The sequence below is a fragment of the Anser anser genome (genome assembly GCF_964211835.1).
Source record: "Anser anser genome assembly, chromosome: 2".
In the NCBI taxonomy this organism is placed as follows: Eukaryota; Metazoa; Chordata; class Aves; order Anseriformes; family Anatidae; genus Anser; species Anser anser.
Genome location: NC_139721.1, coordinates 123,184,331 through 123,209,260, shown reverse-complemented (window position 1 = coordinate 123,209,260; position 24,930 = coordinate 123,184,331). Strand labels below are relative to the sequence as shown.

Genomic DNA, 24,930 nt, shown 5'->3' with positions numbered 1-24,930 from the left:
AGGAGAAGCCCCGAGTGCCCTGAGTTTCCAACTTCAGTGCAAGATAAAGGTGCTTGGCAGTTGGCAAAATCATATACCCTAAGACTGCTTATTTTATTTTATTTTTTGAAATCAATAGTTCCATTTCTATAAATGATTTTAACCCGAGTGCTGGACGAAACCCAGGCTGTTTCTATTTTTAAAAGCAACTCATAAATACAATGAAGCTGAACTGATTTTTAAAACTATGATTTCTTCCCATGAATAACAAAGTGGGAGGATGAGAGATATACGACAGCAAAGATTTGTAATGGAGTTTACAACCTTTCATCCTCTGGGTCTCCGGTTCCTCTCCAGCCCAGGTTGATAAGTCATTAGCAGCTGGTAGCTATTTTATTCTGTGACAAACAGAACGGTCCTAAATTCATTGTAAGTAGGTCCCCACACAGTCCCTGCTGCTTTAAAAACTAATATATTTGCCAGCAGCTACAGAGAAAGAAAGACCAGACCTGGGTACCGAAATGCTCTCCAGCATTTACACGTAGTGCCTTGGGACAGATCTGATGTTCGGTGGTGTGGCATCGTGGCAAAGCCTATGTGTTCTGTGTTTATCCATGTATTATATATCTTCTGTGAATCGATAAAGGACATTGGTTTCCTGTTGTCAGTCTGTCATGTATCACTGATAATACACTTAAACTAAATAAAGGTAAAAAATAATGGACAGTATGCTGAAGTGTTTATTTCATTATAATAGGATCTAATGGGATGAATGCTTTCATTCTACAGGAAAGAGGATGACAGGTATAATTCATTTAAAGCTCCACTTCTTATTTGTAAAAGCTCGACACAGTAACTACAATTTCATGAGGTCCAATCACTTAGGGCAAAATTATCCCAAGAGCGCAGCAGCCAAGGAATGCTCCAATTACAGCAGAATAGTCAACGGCCCTGGTGTACATCACCGCTACACTTCTCTCAGCAAGATGCCCTCACTTCATTGCTCTCACTAGGTTTCATGCTACCTGTACAAAAGTCACCAAGATTAAGCAACAATGAGGTGAACTGGGGCATGAATTTAAGTCATGTCTCTCACTGGTACTTCCACAGTTCTCCATTTCCCGATATCCAGCCTTTCTTGGAGCTCTTTCTTATTCCAACTGCCCATGAGAAGAGGCATACTTGAAATGAGAGCACTACACTCCACAGATAAACTCAAAATCAATTTTGCTTCACAACTAAAAAGCACACAGTGCAGGAGTACACTTTGAAGTTGGAGTGCATGTGGCAGGAAGACCAAGATTTTTTGCATGGTTCAGACTGACCAGTGGCTATGTAAATTGACTAAATCCTAAATCACAGTGAAGAAATACTATCTAGAAACCACGGACTCTATTTTAACTTGAGAGGTTGGAGCAGCAGGTAACAGAGGGTATTCAGGGTACCTTCCTTTCTGCCATTTCATCATTATAACATTCATTCACTTCTACCATACAAGGAAGGACACTTCACTATGGGAGAAAACACCACCCTCCAGGGCCGGTTTAAAATACCTCAGCTGAGCCATTCTGGTGTCTTCTAAGCAGTAGGTATAAGCTATGATTAGGAGCCTTCTGCAGTACAAGCATTTCCTCTAGTCTCTCTCTGGAGTGTAAAAGCTCAGAGAATCAATTCGCTGTGAAATCCTTCAGTTCCTCTGCTAGCACTGAAGCACTTTTGCAGAGCATTGCATGATGTCCTTCAAGACATTCTGCACCCAGGCAAGCAGGCATAGTGTTTGCTCACCAGGCTGTGTTTGCTGTGTTGCAGAAAGGCTCAGGCTCATTTGGTCAGGAGACAGACCTGCTGAGATGCAGGCTACCTCTAGCCCTGGTGTTCCTCCAAGCTGGTACGCGTTGCTGGTTTGAGCTGCCAGCTGAGAGGCTGGGTGCAGACAACTCATGACTGTGTAGACATACTGTTATTAGCTAGGCAGCAACCATACTGCCTTTAAATGCCCCTTCATGAGCTGGTTGCTCTGTTACAATATCTGTACCAATTCAGTGAAGCCTGATAGTAGGCCAGCTCCTCAGTGTACAAAGCAAAGGACCACATAGACCAACATATTCTTCAGTACTTGGTTCTGAATATTACCTACACTTCTTTTTTTGTCCTTTTAAACCAGAAAAAGGACCATCTCCCACTTTCTCTTATTGTGTCTTATTACAATGAGCATATAACCTAAGTAGTCAAATAAAAACTAAAAAAGTTTAATTTATTTGCACTTCAGCTATAGAACAAATGCAGTGGAGCAAGAAAAGTCACTGGTGGTCTCTCCTAGAAAGCCTTAACTGCCCCAGTTCACGTACTCCACACCAATTCTGCTTTCATTTACATACATACAACTCTAATAAATTGCAAAAAGAAGTAGAGCTCCAAGCACGGGGCAAATAAATAAATTTTATTCCCAGAGTGGGATATTATCATTGTCAGCAAAAGTAAGGATTAATGCAGAAATTACAATCCAGAATGGCTGGTGTTTTAACTCAAGTACTGAGGACCCTGCTGCACAATGAGGAACAACAAACACTTGTGTGAGTCTGGAGATGCAAGTAGACACAGGCTGGGCATGCAGCATCACGCAGAATGAATGAGCAAATCAGCTCATGATGTCAGCACACGGTGTAAACTCTCAGTCACCAACAAGCCAGCACAGGCTAACCAGCATTTAGCTTTGCTACAGATGCAGGTCAAGTGTAAAGTTATCGTATTTTCATGCATGGTTCACTTCCAAAAACAAACCCCCCAGAAGTCTGTGATTCAGCAATAAGATAGACCTATCATGAAAAAAAAAAAAAAGGTACCTTCTGCTAAAATAGCTACCCCATACCCTTATTTCTAATAGGCTGCTTCTACTCCCCGAAATCCTACCCTCTTCTCCAGCAACTTACTCTGCCCTTTTTTTTTTTTTTTTTTTTTTAACCGTGGAAACCCCACTTTGGTAAAGGGCTTGCCAGAGAGGGCAAAATTTCAGAAATGCATAGTGCCCCACAAGACATTACCTCCGAATAAACAAAAAGCAAGTGGAGAGCACATGCCACTGTACATACAAGCGCAGTGTGCATCCTGCATTTCTTCAAAGATGGTAAACCTACAGGTTACCACCACACATGACTTGGTCTAGAGTCAAAATGCCACTCTTTGAGAACTCTCTACACTTTCTATGCTTTCTACTGATTTTTATCTATCTACTGATTTACACAATGCTCCATAGCAAATACTAAAACCACTCGCAGAGACCAATTAATATTTAATATTAATGCACCCAGTTAATTCCCTAGGATTCCTGGAAAACTCTCTTCCAGTCTCGAACTCTCCCAGGGGGCAACTAACATTAGATTTATACCCAGACTCTTACCCAGTTGGCTTTGATGAGTTTCAATTAGCGATGCTGACCACAAACCTTTTCTTGCAAATGCAGAAGCATATCCAGGGACTCTTTGCTAGCAGAAATGTAATAGTAGGCAATGAAATACACTAGTGACACAACATTTTAAGTTTATGCATCTTCTACAATAGGTTAAAAGATCCCATACACTGGAAAAGCTTTCCAGATTTTCCTGAAATAAATTTTATTGACTGTACACAGACTGCTGTTAAAATAAAAATGTTTTGTGCAAATATTTGCTTAGAAAATGAAGTGGAAGAAGCAATCCAAATCACACTTGACCCACTCATTTACCAAAAGCACCCCATACGTAAAGGATTTGTGAAGATAAAGTAGGGCTGCAACTTTTGAACAATGTAGAAATTTATGTATGGCAGATATTTCATTGCTATTAGTGCTATAGTGACCACAGTTCAGAAATAAAAAGCAGCAAACAAGCTACAGTTTTGTAAGGCTCCAAAAGTAATTGGAAGTATTTCCAAGTGTGCATATTTTTGTGCCTGAAGTCAAATATACTAAGTACCTCCACTAGAAATTTGGTTTGTTTTTATTTTGAAGCCATCTGGAGTAGTTTAAGACATACTACACAGTAACACAGATTTTGTGATTCGTTACTAATCTCTTGAGGTTACACTAAAGTATAAGAGGGGAAGGAAAAAGTTATAATTATATATTTTAAACTAGCCATGGAGGCTCATCACTAGTTTTGCTCTTTCTCTAGAGGATAAAACTACCAAACGTGATTTTTAACCTTGACTCAAAAGTGTCACTTCTAGAAATCTGCAATATTTGTCACCATGAATACCATTTAACTGCAGCAGTACCCAAAGGAACTCTGTACCGCCACACGTGAATACAACTGGAGGAACTTAATTAATCTTCCTGTCACTTCCATGATGCTTTTCATTAGTTTAGCTGCTATCTGATCAACTGCTCCATTCTCTATTGGAAATGGCTAACCAGAACCTCTTACAAAAGCATTTTCAAGAGGTAAACAAAGATTCACTTTTGATTCTGAGAGCCTGAGAGCCTTTAAAAATTTTTGTCATGCAGACTTTTCAGTTCAATAGCTGATACTTTCAGCACAGTTTTTTTTAACAACAGGGATTTTCTACATACAAAGCTAAGAAAATGTAAATAGGCATTTTTGTAAGCTTAAAGCTACTACTTATAGCATGTTGTAGTTCGAACACAGATGATGTGGCAATTGAAAGTTCATATTTTTCTGAGTTTCCACTAATATGAATCGTTATTACATTTATACATATATATATGTGTAATAAACAAGCAAAAAGCTACCAATATAAAAACAAATGGATATTCTAGGTGTTATCTCTGCTTGTTGCTTTATTAAATGTCCATTCCTGTCATCTTTTGCTCCTAAGCATGTGACAAGATTTAAGATGATGAATGTGAATAACTATACAATTGGTACAGAAGCTTCTTTGACTAGTATATTGATAACAATTTTAAAGAGAAAGCTTTTCTTAAAAGCAAACAAGTCCAAGAAGCCTGCCTGAATCCATGTCAAGGATGTTTTTTCAATAACAAAAACAAACAAACAAAGACAAAAACAACCCCAAACCAACCACCTATATTTATTTTAGTCTTTGAAAAACAGAACTGGTAGCAATATCAGCTCCAAAATGTATTGTCTCTCTTTCCCCCCTCTTTTTTTTTCTTTTTTTTTTCTTTTTTTTTTTCTGTACTGCATTCAGTAAAGTTTGTCTAATGTATTTTTGAGTATATCAAAAACAATCCATCACTACCCTTGGTCAGGTGTGCAATTCTGCCTAATTCTGTCTAATTCATTCACTTTTTGTCCTTTTCCAACACTCTCCACTGTTATACTGTGATACATACTGTTTAAGATTCATCACTAGAACTAGGCATTCTATTCTCACCACTTACACATTTATAATACATAAATTTAAATTTATAAATCCAGATGTCACACTAAGAAATTATATACAGCTTTTGCACTCTAGATTCTTTTTAGGCCCCTGATTTACAGGACACAATCCTTTCAAAAGCTCTGACCTGCACTTTGCATAACAGCTGGTGCCATCTTGAATTAGTTAAATTTGGTATGTAGCTGATTTGTCAATTAACCACTTCTTTATCGGATGTGTACGTGTACATTTGTTTAAAAGAAAACAGTAGCCAAAAATATGCATGTCTATTGCTTCTAAAATTATCTTTATCAATCAAATGACAAATTTCATGTAACAAAACCAGACATTACATACTTAAATAGTCTGTTTATACTGCCTGTTTTGTTTGTTCATATTCAGTTAAATTAAAAAACTAAAATTTATTGCATTTATTTACAGTTTATTTCCTTTGCTCAAGAACCATAGCAATTTGAGTATTACATAGATATCAGTTACATTTCTGAATACCAGAACATCATTATCACTTCTCTAGTCCCCTGCGTTTTCACGTCTGTCTGTTTTTATTTTTTATTATTATTTTTTATTTTTTATTATTTTTTCTTTTTATAAGGAAATCAGTGAAACTGGGATCTTCTCAGCCAAATAGTTTAGAACTCCTATACAAAATTTACCCAGACTTATTGATTTTAAATAGTCTTTAGTCCAAGCAGCTGCTGAGCTGCTGCTTGACATACTCTTTTTTTCCAGGTATTTTGGAAAGTACCTCAGCAGACTCATAACATGAGGATAGTATCAAGAATTTTTCAAAATACAGAATTAAAATATTTATTTAACTTTTATGATTCTTTCAAATCACTCTTAACAATCTTACTATCTCCATCTAGTGGCTTATACTATTAGGATTTTTGTTCTTAATACACTCTGAAAACTTCGTTAGTCTTGCCAACCACATAATTTTTATTTCCTGTTTTTGGCTTCCCCTATAAATTTTCCATACTTCTTACTTGTAATTTATATCGATTAGTATCCATTTTCTCTTTTATCATTTTGTTCCAAATTGTTCTTTTATTTCTAGCTGCTGCCCTTATTTTGTAGCTGAACCAGAAAAGGCTTCTAGCCAGTTTTCAATTTTCTGAACATGAAATGATTTTTTTTTAGTCATCTAATAGCCTTTAGTTATTTAAAGAAGTATCACTTTTTCTCCCAAGCCACTATTAAATTCTTCCCAAATAGTTCGGCTCCTAGTTTTGCTTTAAGAAAGCTGTAAGATTTTAATCTGTATTTTGTTTGCTCCTATAGAATATAATCTTATCAATTTCCACAGCCTAAAGTCCTGAGATGGAAAACACTTCAAAATATAGACATGAAACAATAATTCTTCATTTCTTGATGCTGTATAGAGCTAGTCAAAAATGGAAAAGAAAAAAAATAGTAACAATGCAGTATGATTTTAGGTTTGCCAGTGATATTGAAGGCACTGTACTGTGATTTCAATATACAGTTGCAATAGGAAATCTGAAGGCAAATGAAGTTCCAATATGAATGGGAGCAGAGCAGCTCTTTCTTTACAATGGCTCAAGCGACAGAAGCAAGGCTGTAGACCTATGTAGAGGAAGGGACACAAACACTGAGGCAGCTGCAAAATGCAGCAATTTCTGTCCTACACTGGAGAACTGAGATGCTTTGCAACAGCACCTGAAGCATCTGCAAGGTGCTAGCACAGGGAACAGCACAGCACATGGAAATGTCAGGGAACAGGAAGGAGTTTAAGGTAAATTCAGCTTTAACTACCGAAAAAGGAAACATCTCAACCTAAACTAGCCAGTGCTTTTGGCAGTGGACTGCTGCAGGTGCCTCACGGAGCAACTCATCCCATGGCAAATTGCTATGTGAGAGGAAGAGAGGAAGTGTAAAACTTTTAGCCAGCTACAGTTAGGCAAGATAAATTTCATCTTCAGTAGCTATTAAATAGTCTAATAGTCACTAAACTCATAGAAAAACATATATGACATGTTTCAATTTCATCTTTAATTTCCAAGGAAAAATTATTTTGGCCAACATGTTGTTATCAAAGGAAATGTTAATTAAAGGTGAGAAATCTGCAATATATCAGAAATTAACATGCAAAAACTGAGGAGGAGAAGTTGGCAACAGAAAAGGCAATAATTTGAGGGTGTAAAAAGATGAAAGATATAGTATTCAACTCGAGACACAACATTCAACTTTTTGTGAGATAAGTTTGGCAAATTTGTACTGTTTTTATTCACATCAGCCCACAATTTGATTCACATATCCATGTGCAAGTGTTTTGTTATTCTATGCATGCAAGTTTCATGCTAAAGTGTAAGAATCATAGAATCACAGCATCATCTAGGTTGGAAGAGACCTCCAAGATCACCTAGTCCAACCTCTCACCTAACACTAACAAGTCCTCCACTAAACCATATCACTAAGCTCTACATCTAAACATCTTTTAAAGACCTCCAGGGATGGTGACTTAACCACTTCCCTGGGCAGCCCATTCCAATGCCTAACAACCCTTTCAGTAAAGAAGTTCTTCCTAATATCCAACCTAAACCTCCCCTGGAGCAACTTTAGCCCATTCCCCCTCGTCCTGTCACCAGGCACGTGGGAGAATAGACCAACCCCCACCTCGCTACAGCCTCCTTTAAGGTATCTATAGAGAGCGATAAGGTCGCCCCTGAGCCTCCTCTTCTCCAGGCTGAACAATCCCAGCTCCCTCAGCCGCTCCTCGTAAGAAATAACTTGTTATGCGGTAAAATTATCAGTGATATTTTTTGTTTCTGTAGTAGACCTCTGCATAGGTAGCATTTGCCTCAGAGACTGATACTAGGGTTATTGTGTCTATATGCTGGTGCCCACCTGTGAGCTGGATGTCACAGTCAGGGGAGATCAAATTGATGTAGTAAACCAAGGCCAAAGATTTATTTACCTCATTCAGAAGTACACACCTACATTTGGATGGCTAAATAGCACTCTAAGCTCCATTAACTATATTGACTAGAGTTTCACTGATCAAAAGGGGAGCTTAGACACCTAATTCACTTCTAGACTCCTATACACAATCACCTAACTTCACATGCTCTGATACGTGAGTTGAAACCTAGCCAAAGCTTCCAAACCTCTTAAAAGAACTGGGAGCCCTGCAGATCACTCACACCCATTGAAATTTGGCTCTATATGAGATCGTTGCAGCAACTACTAACTGTGCTCAATAACACTAATCACCAATTTAGAGCAGAACACGAAGAACACCTGCAACTGAAACCAGCATGAAAATTATACAAGAACAATTGAATTTTCTTGTAACAGTTCAGAATTAACTGTAACAGTAGTTTCCCCAACACCCAATAAAATTTCCTGGGATCTTAAATGATCATACTGTATCTCAATATTTTGCCCAAATGATCATACTGTATCTCAATATTTTGCCCAATGTAAAACCAAAGATCAAAAATGAATGACCTGGCTGACATCCTACAAGTGTGTTCCACTGAGATTCCTGGGGGTTAAGTTATGCTATTCATGTTTACCTTCAAAAAGGTAGAGAGAATGGGAGCATTTCACAAAATAGCTATTAGATTATATAGCCATTTAGCATTAACAGTGAAGAGGAAAAAAAAAAATAATAACATTTTAAAGTCACCCAGAAACGATCAATTTCTTTTGAATTTGGAATGGTTCAGTACTATTCTCCCCCCCAAAAAAAAAGAAAGGAGAAAAAAAGTTACTGCTTTCTAGCACTCTGCCAATGGTGTTCAAATACATTCCTACCTGGTTTATAATAATTAACACTAAAAGGAGAGTTTTCATCTCTGTTCCTACCTTTTGATCTTATTGACAGAGACTCCTGCCATTCTAATTCAGAACAGCATTTACAGCAAAAAAACTCCTGTCTGTATCTGTTCTTGACTTTGTTATATCTTTTTCTGTATGGTTTCCTTTTGATCTGCTATACTTCTGAATTTAATTACCAGGTTTGAAAACATCCTGCTATCATAGAAGCCTATAACTAATTCTGTCCATTTCCCACAGCTGAATGAAAAGATCGTATACCAAAGCAAATCTGTCTCTCTCTTCAATGCACACTTTTCAGAGACCATTTCAATCCAAATACTTTTCAACCTTATTCATGCCAAAATAATTAGGAAGTCAATAATTCTGAAATATGATTATAGTACTGCTTCTATTTTTAGATAATTCAGTAACTTGATTTTTAGTCATTTTGCCACTCGGTATCTCTGAAAATAAGCCTACTTACTCTAGGTGCCTAGAGATGGATGGGGAGACAGAAATCAAGAGATTGTCCTTACAGAATATTTTCTTCTGTTTTATATAGATCAATGGTGTGCCACAGATAAAGGTGTACATTATAGCTTTACTTCATGTTCCTATACTTATTAACAACTGAATATATATTAACAACCAAAAGAATTTCCCACAGGTTTGAAAGCCCGTCATATCTCTCTAGACTTTGTAGATATGAAACAACAGATCTAAGCATACTGACTATGAATTCATCCTAAATAAAGGATAGTGTTGCACCAATACCACCTCAGCTTGTGTGTGTTAGAGAAGGCTGTAGAACTGTTGGGGTTTGTATCTCTGCCTGGCATTGAAGAACAACAGCCTGCAGATAGCAGAACAGAAGATGAGTTTTTCGCTAAGAAGCATGATGGTATGCTGGATTTCTACACCCACTTCATCTGCAGAACCTCTGCTTTCTCTTTTTGTAAATAAATAAATAAATTCGTCTTTTCATGAGCATTTATTGAACATATTCTGACTGCTCACAAAGTTGACTGCAATGTAAAAGTGAATTCTAGCTCATCTGTGGGTTTACAGTGATTTGGCAGCCTAGCTTCATGCAATAGAAAACCACAGCACTGACAGAAAAGCTTTCAAGAAAGATAGTGTAAGAAATAGAAGCCTCAATAAAAGCATTTAACACAGAATTCTGCAGTGCCTGTTTTGTCCTCCTAAAGATTATTTATTGTTGTCTATAAACTGTTGATACTTTTTGTACTGGAACACTTTTTCATTACTTATCTACTACTTCCTTCCTTGATCACTGTCCACCAGAGCATTACATCATGTAATTACTCAGATCTATGTTTCATCCCCATTTACATCCCTTAAAACCAAAGATTTAAAGATATTCAGGCAGTACTGTGCATGAGAAATGAAATGATTAAAGCATGTACACATGTGCATATAAACACATGCTTATATTAAGCCATGTGCACATGCATACATATACAGTGCCACATGACCATTCTAGATGCTTTCTCAGAGGTATAATCAACTTGGTGCACAGGTAAATAGCCACACTAGGATTTCCATTTCTCCTTCTTTCTTTCTCACTACTGCTTAACGTGGATTTACTTTTTTTTTGGTCATTGGATATGAGGCTAATCATAAATTTTACAATTAGGAATTGCAAAATTTGCAGTCTCCTATATTATGCTTTACTTTCTACTCAGCATACAAGAAATAATTGATTAGGAAGAGGAGGGAGTTAAATTATAACAGTCAAAATTTTATCAGATTACAGTATGATTATTGCTTGGAATTGTCCATCCTATCGGGTTCCTGCTCATTGCTGTTGGGCATAAAAATGTGTCATGGCTGGTTACATCTCTGTCATCTGGGTCTTGTAACTATTCTAGTCAAATTTAGAAACCTCTATCTTTACTGTATTTGCTGAATAATCCAACCAATGCAGAGGGGATGAATAAGAATGAATGGTTTCAGTCAAGGTTCTTGAAGATGGTCTTCCACTGCAACCACTAGGTAGAAGTTCATTAGAGCCATCTGAAATGTGAGCAGATCAGTCCCAGCTGGAGGTTAGCCATCCATCTTGCAGGCTACCCAAGGCTTGTCCCCCTTACACAAGAATTAACCTCTACAGGTCTACAGTACATCCTCCAACTCCTATCATCTGTCCTCATCCTTTCAGTACAGGAATTTGGACTACCATCTCCTAGACACCTGATGAGTGCTTTAATAATCTTGTGATATTATCAACCTCTATCTGATGTAATGAATATCTATCTATAAGGACAAAGAAACAAATAAACCTATCTAGGACAAATGAAAAAATAACTAAATTCTGGATAGCTCTCTGGTGGCAGAGGTCATCAGGGACAAGGAAGACTGAAGGGAAGTGCCTTGATGGGAATCAAGACAAACAAGTAATTAAAACTATCCTGGTAACACCCAAAAGTAACCTACTTACTAGGCTATATATATATACATATTTTTTTTTCCCCTGGGATGAAAATGCAAGCACACTGTTAAAGTTTCTGACTGAAAAATTTAACCATAAAATTGTTAGAAAGCTTCTGTTGGTAGACATTTTAAAAATAATAATAAATAATAAAATGGGATGCATGTGTTATTCTTGGGTGCCAGGCTGGGGACCGTGAAGGGAGGCAAAACACAATGTAACTTTATTTATTTATTTAACTTTTAATTGGAGTTAGCTTGTAATTTAAAAAACAGAAAACTCAAAAGATGTAAGTTTAAAGCAAGAGTCACAGAAATCCAGCTTTCAGGGTTCCAGGTAGTATTTTACAATAAGTTTTACAATAAGTTTTTATTTGTTTTGTTTTTTCAGTAAGAGAATTATATAAAATGCTTCCTAGCAATACACAAACAGCAAACTTAAAGAAGCACCGTTGCTTATATATTATGTGACTACTTAATCTGATTTTCCAGTTCAGAAGCAGATGAACCAATGTTTTAGTCCTGGTATTACACGTGTTACTTATTTCATAATTTTTTTTCTGCTGCAGTCTTTTGCCCTTTTGTAAAGAGCAGTTTTAGTCTTTCCATAGAATATTTTCTAAGGGAAGGTCAGATCTGAGAGGCTACTAATGGATTAGCCTTTGGATCTTTTTTCCTTGGCTTACACGCGTTCAAGCTGCTAGATGATTTTCTAAAATGGCAAGCACAAAAGAGACTTACTGGACATGGAACATCTATTATTTTGAAAGGGGACACCAGAGGAGGTTTAACAGTTTTTTACTTAAAAATTACAAAATGTTTAATTTATGGAATTTTGAGAAAAAATAATGTTAAGTACCCCTACTACACATACATATTTTTAAACGTATCAGAGATACCAAATTGTGAGATAATGAGAGCATATTACATGAGTCATTAAAGCATGTACACTCTGAGGGAGGCATAATTAGTCATTTCTGATGACTGGCTAAACACTATAAATACCACTTCATTGTCAATCAGGGGTCATGCCATGAAGTTGTTAAAGAACAAATAAATCCTTTAAAGAGGATAAGTTTGACTTGAAAGCTTCTCCCATGGAAAGAATCACTATCCAAATAGTTCTCTACCTTTTTAACCCTAGTCAAAGATCCTGTCAATTGAGCAAGCTAAATTACCCTCCCTCATGCACAGCAAAACATTGACACCTTTTCAGATGTCCCCCACACCAGCCTCAAGAAGTGCTTCAAAGAATTAAGCTTTCTGTACCCTGACTGATGAAGTTCTAATTTGCAGAAATTGATGCACTCAATCTAGAATGATCAAACGACATTAAAATTTATGATATAGTTTTAGTATATTGTATATATTTACGTAGTATATACTTTGTATATTCAACTAGCTGATCTTACAAGATATGAGATAGTATACCCCCAGTTTGGGGGATTAAAGATGAGTTTAAATCGTTATAAACGTATTTTAAATCAGAAAACAGGCTGAGTCTCATGAGCTCTTGACTCCAGTGTAGCCTTCAGATCACACTGTTTCCCATCCTATGAACAATGAAAACAACCATGATAAAGCAGTTTATATAAAACATGTACACATCTCCCGTATTCCTGAAAGAATATAAGCAAAATGCTTTACAATGTTCTAAGAAATCACTGATTCACAATTTCCTTATCCTGTGTTCACTTTTTATTTTATTTTTTCTCATAAGACACAAAACAGTAATTGTCTACTGGCAATGAGCTCCAGTGAGACAACAGAAGTTACATTTGGGTGACCTTGACTCAAATTTTGGGGACGGGGGAGGGTGTAAGGGGAGATATGGAGGAATGGGAGAGGGAGAATAATAGAATAGGTCTTCTGTTCATTATGCCATTATTGAGTAGTTTTCAAAAGAACGCTTGCAAACAATTGTTGTCAGCTCTCAAAATATAATTTTATAATACTCTTGTGGCTTCCAAACATGCTACATTTTCATCCTTATCACCACATTAAATCACATTGCCAATAATGTCTTTGGGACAAATTTGAATTCTTCAGGTTTGAATTTAATTACATTATGTAAACCAGAAAATGTCTTCAATATGCTTTGAAAGACTATCTTATCTTGGCAATTGTTAAATTCTGTTTTGTTTAAAATATTTGCATTTTGATAACTTCATTCTGCTGCATACAGAATTTATTGATCTTTCTCAAGAATCCATTTTCAATACAGTGCATCGTATTTGTTTCGCTTCCACCCTTGACTGGAGCATATTCTTACACAGCATTTAAGAAGAAAAAAAAATTAACTATCAGATTTTCGAGAGCATCAATACTTTGTTTTATAACAATTACAGAACAGGCAAATGCATCCCTATAATTCTCCCCCTCCCCCAGACACACTACTTTAACATACACTCCTGGAATATAACAACATTAGTTGTATAGTATGTTATCTATATGTGTGGTTTTTTTCGTCATTCTGCATTATGATTGATTCTTTTACTACTTCATTTGACACACTCAGTACTTTAAATATATTTTCTGGAGCCCTTTTTCCTTTGTCCCTCATCCCATGATTTCTCTGTTCTTCCAAATCTCCTACTGAACCACCACTACATCCCCCTCATTCTCCCTTCTCTCTCATACTCATGGCACTAATAACCGCATTCTGATTCAGACACAATCAAAAGATTTTTTTTCTTCCATATTTATTTCACAGGACAAATGTAAATGTGGAAGCATTTTACAGTCAATCAAGCCAAGCCTGCCTTCCACCTGCACTTGAATGAAGCTCTTGAAATGCATGAAAGACCAGTTTTAATTAGGAGGATCATAAGCAAACATTACATACATTTTCATCATCTACCTAATGAAAAATATATATGTCTAACAAAAGCATGCAGATTTTCACTGTTTCTAATTCATAAGCTCTAGAAAACGAGATCAGTATGTGGAAACTCTCACATCACAGCTTGATATTAGCAAATGAGTAAGACAATTTTTCCAGCATGTAGTATCCACAGCCAACCCTTCTATAAACACCCACAGAGTCTAAGCAAAAACATTGCCATGAGAAGTCTTTTTTAATAACACCACCACTATCGAGGTCTATCTCAAAAATGTATCATTGCAAGTAATAGCATCCTGCTAATACCTTATCTATTTTTCTAAAGATAATAAATCTTCAATACCTAAGCTAGATCTTCCTATCAGACCCACTGGAAAGGTGGATCTCAGACCAACAACAGAAATGAAGGATTATTGCAGCAACAGTGTGGAAATTTTGATCAGCTAGATGTTCCCATGCTGCAAATAGTGTTCAGCTGCACACCACATCTGCTCTGGCACAAGGGTGTCCAAAAAGGGATATGGGTTTGGCCAAAAATGGCACTTTTTTACACAATTTTGGATTCTGCTACATTTCCAGCAGTTGAAGTACAGGCCAGACAGTTTTGGAAGGTTTCTCAGACGTGGAGCATACAGATGAGCAAACGCATATCTGTATGTTTATAAACAGACCTTTTTGCAAATATTGACATTCAATATTCTGTATGTACTTGGGATTTTAGTTCTTTCATTAAGTGCTTGATAATTTAAGAAAAAAAATCACTATTCTACATGTCTCAATCAATTTAAAGGAAAAATGGATCTGTTACCTCTGCCTTTGCTTTCCAGGTCATAAAGATAAGTCATGCAAAACAATCTCAAAAAAAAAAAAGTTTGGCCTTTTTTTTTTTTTTTTTTTTTAATTTTTGGACTTATAAGGTACATAAAAATCTGTGTGATTCTATGGTTTCTACATTACATCATCTTACGTTATGCATCTTATATGCAACAGAGTAAGCAACCTGAACAACTATTTGAAAAGGAAGAATTTCAGTTGCTGTCAGAATACAGTAAACAAATATGCTACAGGCTGTCTTGGGCAACTGTCTGTCTAAAATTGTTCTCAACATAAAGCAGGAATATATCATTTTGAGACTACACAACATGTAAGTGCACATAAAGGCATGAAACGTTCTAGCTCCACTTTCTTTAGAAGTTTGACCACTTAATTTTGTTAATAGCGACAAAAAAATATCCAAACAGCTGGGCAACTCTTTTTCTACCTAGATAGCTGCCATCTAAACTTCTGCAAAGTTCTTAAGCAGGATTGGGCTTGATTCTTATTTGTAACTGTACAGAGAGGGAGGCTGATGGCAAACATAACATGACATGCAACATGTTAGTTATGTGTTTCTCTTGAATACGTAACATATTTGTAGACTAGTCACAGCACTGAGTTAGATTTTCAGCTATGACCAGACTTCATGTAAGCGTGGTTTGAATAACTTCAGTAAAATATTCTGTATAAATTTGGATCAGACACAAAACCCTCAGAAGAACACCCGCTGCCTCTGTTGAACCATCTCACTTCAGGTACTACAAACTCACTGTCACAGTGGTGACTCTGGCTGACACATGGACTGCATTAGCTCTGATGAGGATATGAGAAGTTAAGTGTCTGACAAACCTCTTTGATCTAACAGGAAATCCTCCAGAGGGGGGAAGGACTTGCCAGACTTCAGTATTACTGTATGAGGATTTTGTTCTATTATTCAATGTCACCAATAAAACAACAGTCCTTAAAACAAATAGACACAGTGGTTGACAGTGTATGTAGCTTTCTTAAAAGCAGTGTAATAGTTTTATTTACCTGAAGTATACCTTGCATGTGAACACAGGAAAGGCTATACCTGCAGGTTCATGAATCCATGTAATATGGACCCAGAAGGTACATCAGAACATGAATGCCTAAGGCTGGGCACTGGTAGCATTTGCATCTGAGCTAGCCCTCTAGACTTCCCTTATAGCCAATAGAGACAACAGGTATTTCAACCTAGAGTAGACTCTAAAACATTCCTTGGAAGTAACTAGCTTGATTTTTTTTCCTCCCACAATAAAGAAAGACTAAACAATTGGATAGAGTATGCTTCTGAAAAGTGTAAGCCCAAGATTCCTTACAAACCATCTCAATCCTCCTGTGAATATTGGACCATTGCATGAAAATTATCCTCGAGGCAAAACTTGCATGAACAAATCTTTCACTTAAACTTGCTCAAATGCAAAAGTTACCCCAAATGCCAGTGGATTTCTTTTGTCTACCCTCTCTAGCTATCTCTGTTAGACAAATATTTTTGCTATCTATTCTCCACCTAAAGGGAAACAAAAAATGCAAAGATCATCCATTTCTGAAGTCTTTTCCCTGTCAGTATATCACAGAATCGTCTAGGTTGGAAGAGACCTCCAAGATCACCTAGTCCAACCTCTCACCTAACACTAACAAGTCCTTCACTAAACCATATCACTAAGTTCAACATCTAAACATCTCTTAAAGACCTCCAGGGATGGTGACTCAACCACTTCCCTGGGTAGCCCATTCCAATGCCTAACAACCCTTTCAGTAAAGAATTTTTTCCCAATATCCAACCTAAACCTCCACTGGAGCAACTTTAGCCCATTCCCCCTCGTCCTGTCACCAGGCACGTGGGAGAATAGACCAATCACCACCTCGCTACAGCCTCCTTTAAGGTACCTATAGAGAGTGATAAGGTCGCTCCTGAGCCTCCTCTTCTCCAGGCTGAACAATCCCAGCTCCCCCAGCCACTCCTCATAAGACTTGTACTCCAGACCCCTCACCAGCTTCGTCGCCCTTCTCTGGACTCGCTCGAGCACCTCCATGTCCTTCTTGTAGCGAGAGGCCCAAAACTGAACACAGTACTCGAGGTGCGGCCTCACCAGAGCCAAGTACAGGGGGACAATCACTTCCCTAGACCTGCTGGCCACACTGCTTCTTATACAAGCCAGGATGCTGTTGGCCTTCTTGGCCACCTGAGCACACTGCTGGCTCATATTCAGCCAACTATCAACCAGTACTCCCAGGTCCTTCTCGGCCAGGCAGCTTTCCAACCACTCATCTCCCAGCCTGTAGCTCTGCTTGGGGTTGTTGCGCCCCAGGTGCAGGACCCGGCACTTGGCCTTGTTGAACTTCATACAGTTGACCTCAGCCCATCGGTCCAGCCTATCCAGATCCTCCTGCAGAGCCTTCCTGCCCTCGAGCAGATCGACACACACACCTAATTTGGTGTCATCTGCAAACTTACTAAGGGTGCACTCAATCCCCTCATCCAGATCATCAATAAAGATGTTAAAGAGGACTGGCCACAGCACTGAGCCCTGGGGGACTCCACTAGTGACCGGCCTCCAACTGGATTTGACTTCATTCACCACTACTCTTTGGGCCCGGCTATCCAGCCAGTTTTTAACCCAATGAAGCGTACGCCAGTCCAAGCCATGATCAGCCAGTTTCTTGAGGAGAATGTTGTGGGAAACGATATCAAAAGCCTTACTGAAGTCAAGGTAGACCACATCCACAGCCTTTCCCTCATCCACTAAGTGTGTCACTTTGTCATAGAAGGAGATCAGGTTCTTCAAGCAGGACCTGCCTTTCATAAACCCATGCTGACTGGGCCTGATCACCTGGTTGCCCTGCAAGTGCCATGTGATGACACTCAAGACAATCTGCTCCATGAGCTTCCCTGGCACTGAGGTCAAACTAACAGGCCTATAGTTCCCCGGGTCTACCCTCTGGCCCTTCTTGTAGATGGGCGTCATGTTTGCTAGCTGCCAGTCGACTGGGACCTCCCCTGATAGCCAGGACTGCTGATAAATGATGGAAAGTGGCTTGGCCAGCTCCTCAGAAGTTCTTGAAGTTCTATAAAAATGTACAATGAGCTGCTCATTTTTAGAATGCTTCCAATGGTGAAGAGAGAAATAATGAACCTGCTGCCCTTTTAAGTTGCCTAGAGAATGCCTAGAAGCCATTGTATGTTTTCTGTCTGTGTCAGAATTTCTCTCCAAGAACAAAGTATTAAAAAATATTTAAGGTACATAAATAAAGAAGAGAATGGAACAAAAACTACAGTTATCAGAAGTAACTGCTCAAAGAATTTAGTAAGGCTCATATAGATGGCTTTTATCTTAATTCTCTACAAACAGAGTTGATTAAATTGAGCTTGATATAGTAGTACATATATCAAATCACCACAAAATTGCTGTTAGCACTAGAAAGTCACTTGTGGGAAAAGTATAAAAAAGTTTACAGTGATAATCCATGTAATGAGTCCAAATGCAGTGTACTTGAAAATGAGCAGTGAAATCACTAATTACACGGCATGTCTGTTTAGACATGACATCTGAGTGAGATTAACATTTCTCTCTCTTCTGCATTTGTGCAGAACATGGGGAGCCAACTGAGCAATCCACAGACCTGTCTTGCTACAGGATTCAGGCAAAGAAAAAACAAACAACAACACAAAACACTTTAATATTGTTTTGGAAGAGGCAGAGAAGACAATTTATTAAATGCAAGCACATGAGACAGCCTCCAGAAAACAGATTTATAATAATTACTACCTCTACTGGCACCTTCTTGCCTTTTACACTTTGAAACACTTCTCCATACTTTATAGGAGAAGGTCATGAACAAGAAAACATTTGTCATCCTAAAGGCTTTCCTCCATTTCTATGAAAAAATAATTTCTCTTATGATACATTGCAAAGCAATGGACTTCAGTTCTCAAATTATGTTCTGTTAACATGAAACATACTTCAAAAGTGCATTCTTATTTCTCCTCTTTTCACATCAGTAACCATTCTTCCTTCAACTATTTCATTTATATGACTTTTTTGTTTTGTGTTGATGTGGGGGGAAAAAAATTAACCCCAAATGCCGGGGGCCAAGCAAGTGAAATATCATGCAGGAGAAATGAACAGCCTCTTTCTGTTATACATAATTCCTATTGCAAGCTATGTGGTAGGATACAGTCAGGACTGCACTGGTCATTCACTCCTATTGGGGATGATATTTTTCTGGCCTTTATCCTTCTGCCTGATGGAAGGTGTCTGCTAGGGGAAGTGTTTCATAAAATATTCCTACATTCAACTTACCATACATAAGTTACACTCAGTTAGACAAATGTTACACCTATTCTAGGAGGCAAAACAGGAAATGTAAAATTTCCTGTTTTGACTTCCCAGTCCTAGTGCAACAGTAATGCTGATGTTACATCCCATTTCGCAGCGCTGGATGCACTCCCTGAAAGCATATCGATTTTAAATTGGCAGAGACTAAGTGATTAATACAGTATTGATTGCAAAGAAGTCTGCCTGTAGAGATTTGCCAAACCATTGGTTGCCATTCCTTGTCAACAGTCAGCTTTTAGATTCATTTGATGCCTCATACACATAAGCTACCTCAAATAAGATTTAATGTATATTCTTCGGATGGAACAAGCTACTGAGGAAAAACTATTTAGCTATCTAAAATTTTTCCCTATTCTGGAGTTCGGAGTATATAATCACTTGAATTTTACCTACATGATTGCACATTGTGAGTTCATTAGCTTTTACTCTTACTTCTAATTCATAAAACTATACAAGAATTGAATATAAACACAGTTTTGGTATAACCCTCTAAGCCACCTGTAAACCATCTTTAATTTAAGAATCACCTTCGTATTCCCGCATGATAATGCTGAACCAGACTATGAAAAGACATTTTATAGCAGCTTTAGAAATGTATTTTTAACCATGTGATAACAATTAAAGAATATAATATAAAGTTGTTGCTGTATTATGAGCCACAGCCATTTCTGGCAACTGCTCTGCTGCTGCTTATATGCAACCATCATTAGTTTTAAACATGCCGTTTCTTTAGAAGGGAATGGTCAAACTGGTCTAGAAAAAGGATTAGATAAAACACACTTTTTGAAATTCACTTCCCACCTTGAGCCACCATGAAAGCCCCAACCATATTTAAAGCCCTAATCCAAGAAGCATCATCTTTTACCCTGATGACAGTTAGATTTGGATTTAAAGATTTTCTGAGCCATTTGCTCTATCTGTGGGAAGCTAAAGCCATTCCTGAAAAAAATAAAAATAAAAATAAAAATTGATTGACATGCATAGACTGAAAATATAGATTGCAGGAAAGTTTTACAGAATACATTTTTTACCCCTAACAGACATTATAGACCTCACAACAGACTTCTCAGTATTATCTGACTAATTTAGCTGGAAATGTATGTTTTTGTACATGTGCTTATCAGTCTGGCATAAGAATATTATCTCAAAGAACAATTTTGGTATTAACAGCTAGCGGCTCTTCAGAGTATTTTTTTTAGTACCACATTTTATTTTTCAATCATTACATAAAGACAAAAAGTATCACTCGTAGTCCAAATTTCTCAACTATAAAATTGCCACTAAGTTCTCTTGGATCAATTTTCTAGAAAATGAAAGTTATTTTCAACATTTTCTCCAGTTGCTGTTTCCTATCTGATACACACACAGTGATTAATATAAAGTTTTAAGCAAGAAAACATGTAGATCTGTAACAAAGTTGATAGTGGATTTCTTAATGTGTAACTCAGTCAAGTTCAAGCATTTCCTTGTGAAGTCACTATTAAACAATGTTGCTGATGATGTGTTAATATCAGACAGCAGAGAAAAATATTAATTTCTATATGGCATGTGATGAGTTTCTTTGGAGAATAGAAAGATTAATTTAAATTCATGTGAAATAGTAAAGTGCAGAGCATCTGCTAGATGACTCCTACAGTTGATACCTGTTGGTGAGACCTAGGTGAATTCCGACAAATTAAAGTAAGCCTCTGTTTCTTTATGACAGTTTGTTTTTTTTTATATAAAAAAAATCTTACTCTATTGGTTTTCATCTCCAACACCATTACACTTTTACACATGTATACATATGCACAGATATACATAGATGTGAGCAAGTGAAAATTGTCTCTAGCATGAAGGTAACACATTGTGGGCTGACCACTTTTGTTATCCATTAAAGTAAATTGAATAACCTCCCACTGGTGGTGCATTAGAATATGAATCAGAAGTCGCACTTCAAAAAACAATGTCTGCCCATTAGACACATTTTAAGGCTTTACTGTGAAAGTCTGTACTTTTGCCAGATGCCTTAAAATCATATGTCCACTTTCAATCATATTGTCTCAGAATCAAGCTAATCTGGTACACTAGTGAGGAAAAAAAAAAGAAAAAAAGAAAAAAACACTTTAAAATGCCTCCTATTGTGCAATAGCAGTGTTCTGGAACAGTACTGCACTAGTTGTGACAGAATAATAAGGCTATTTATATCTTCAGTGCTGTATAACTCATAAAACTAAGTTACATCTAAGTAATTTGGGGGGCATGAAAGCTTTTCAGTGTCTGCAGAATAAAAGTATGCTAATGAACTAAACAATTTTTTATATATATAAATGAACATTATCTTTCAAACCAGAACCAAATTCCCTAGCTAAATCTCCGAATATAATTTCCTGAGCTTGTGTGAAGTACTCCTTTATGTATGATTATTATTTTAGTAGCTCTGCTAAAAAAGTAAATCTCCTACGTTCATTAAAAACTAATAGTTGCCTTTTAAGCACATTAGTGCAAATATATTTATCCCTATCACAAGCAATCAGGCTATGCTTTGCTGACTTTCATTATCAGAAAATAGTCTCATTTGTCTTTTTTTTTTTCAGATGAAGTTTTGTTTACTTAGTTATATTATTAAAACTAAAGCTAAGAGCAACTGTAAAAATATAAATTAAACTCCATGTACTGCTGGATCTACAATAAGCAAAGCTTAAACCAAGTTTTGTATTTTTTTTTTTTTCTTTTTAAAGCAATGAAGAGGTTTTCCTTATCCACCAAGCTCATTGACCAAATATTCATAGGATACAATAAATAAATATTATGATTTCCAATGTGTGGACAAATTTCATCTTCTACATTTCCAAGCTACCAGGTATTTAGCAATAGGCTCAAAAAAACTATACCTTAGTGCTTCAAGAACATGGGGAATGGGTTTAATACACATCCATGAAACAGGAAAATAAAGCACAGATAAAATAATAAAAAAAGAACTCTTCAAGAAGTACAGAGTTTTTAATACCCTAGTTTAATGCCCTCAAGTATCTTATCAAATCAGGCAAAAATACACTATCCAATCTATCTAAAAATTTGCTGGCAGAGTCAGAAATAAGCCTCTAAAACACACAGATAGCACTTTATCCTCCACTACAGAAGACATTGCACATATGAACAGTGAGAAAAGACAATGTAAATGAATTGCTAAAGGAGTCAAGATATATGAAAGATTCAGCTTGAAGAAAAATAGGTATTTGGATATTTTATTTGTCAGGCAACACATCCAGAAAGTTGTTGCTGTGACTGCCTGAGTTGCCTTTGAAACTGCTTCATTCCAAACATCAAGGAGGGTTTTTTTGTTTGTTTGTTGTGATATTATCATGTAGGAAAACTGGAAGTCAGTGATTTTTTTTTTATTTTTGTCTATATGTAGACTACTTTTTTCCCCAACTAAGTTCTGCCATGTTACTCAGATTTGAACCCTGTTAACAAACTTCCTGTGTGTTAGCTCTCACAATTAAAGGACACTTAGCAAGGTGGTTAATAGCGTCAAAAATGTCCCCTTATCTTAGAAACAGCATTCAGCAGTGTTTCATATGAGTGTTTATGCATACAATGGAAGGAAATCCTAAAATTAATGAAAGTTATGGAGCTGAAACTCATAGTTAACGGCAAGTTTGATGCCTAGATTATTCATATTCTGCATGATCTCTATGAAAAGCTATGAACACTGTAGAGACCATAAAATTAAGAGAGCTGTTGTACAATCAATACTCTTACTGATTTCAGAAGACTGATAGCAGTCCTGGAAAGCTAACAAGGGGGAAGCAAGAGGAATGGGCTAATGAGTTGCAGTAATAATCTGAGAGAAGTCAGGAAAAGGAAAGAGCTTTGCATCTCCTATCCTAGCAGCATTAGACAACTTACAAGTGCCAAAAGGTGAAAGCAGGCAGACTCCCATCCTAGACAAACGGAGAAAGAATTCTCACCAGAACCGCTGCTTGGACCAGCCTGGAACAAGGCGAGCACCTCTCTCACACAACACTAGTTTCAGTCTCCCAGTGTGAAACCTAGCATCCAGCAAAGGGGTGTCTACCAGCCAAATCACCCACTTTGGTCTGCAGCCATGATTTGCCTCAACAATCTGAAGCAACAGAAAGGACATTATTTTAGCTCTGATAAACCCAAAGGCTACACTGATTGTTTTACTTTTTTTTTTTCAAAAATGTAAACTTTCACTTTGCTTGAACTCATGGTAAATGTTTTTTTAACCTATAAAACCTGTTTAGCATGAAAAATAAATGTTGTTCAGATCACAAACTCTGTGTTCAAGATAACATTCTGGACATGCTGTGCTTTGACTTTACCTCTAGCTTTGATTACTGCTGAAAGAAACTACTAGGATTCTATGCATGATGAAAGGGACTTGATTCTCCCCCACATTTTCAGGTTTGCAGCTGGTCACTTCACAGAGAAGGAATTGCTAGGTCCAGACAATAGCACTGAGAAGCTCAGGTAAAAGTTAACATTCAATACATCAAGTTCTTATTTATTTAATCCCCATCCTCACAAAAGGACAAAGTACATTTAAGGCCTGTTACTACTCAGTATTTGCAGGTCTGCTAATCCTGTTTGTATGAGCACGTTTTTCTGTTTGACGCATTCAGTCAACTAACATGACAACCACTTGGTTTGAGATTCATTTAAGTTAATCTTAGGAATATAGAATTTTAAACATGAATTTTCTAATGTTAGCTGGATATAATATTTCCACAGAATACTCAAAGCATCCCTATGGCTTAAGCTATCAATAAGTAGATTGAAGGAAGGAAGAAATAAGAAGTCCACAAGCAGATATCAAAGGAATAAATTCTTTACTTCCTTGTGAGTTCTTACTTAACATGAATTCTTACTTCCTGGTGAGGCACTGGCACAGGTTGCCCACAGAAGCTGTGGATGCCCCATCCCAGGAGGTGTTCAAGGCCAGGCTGGATGGGGCTTTGGGCAACCTGGTCTGGTGGGAGGTGTCCCTGCCCATGGCAGGGGGTTGGAATGAGGTCATCTTTAAGGTCCCTTCCAATCCAAACCATTCTGTGATTCTATGATATAATCGAAAGTCTTATATAAACTACTGCCTACGCTAACCAGTGGAAAGAATTTTATTATTATTTTGAATTTAGGCCATAAAATACCTGTCAATGTGCTTGGTCTCGGACATGGACAGTTAATTAGGTACCAAAGTATGCCTACAGTTTTCGTTCCATTTGATTTTTCCTCCTCCCTTGTCTCCTGCCTTTATACATCCATGCAATTTTTGCTAATGTTAAAAATAGAAACAAAGATCTATCTATATTTGGCATGTTATAAGCAAACTGTAACTTGCTTGTCTTTATCATA

General features: G+C 37.2%; 1 protein-coding gene across 10 annotated transcripts in view; it reads right to left on the bottom strand.

Annotated features, from left to right (window-relative positions):
- Nucleotides 1-24,930, bottom strand: part of ZNF385D (zinc finger protein 385D) — a 436,921-nt gene that overhangs the window by 169,849 nt on the left and 242,142 nt on the right. The window lies entirely within an intron of this gene.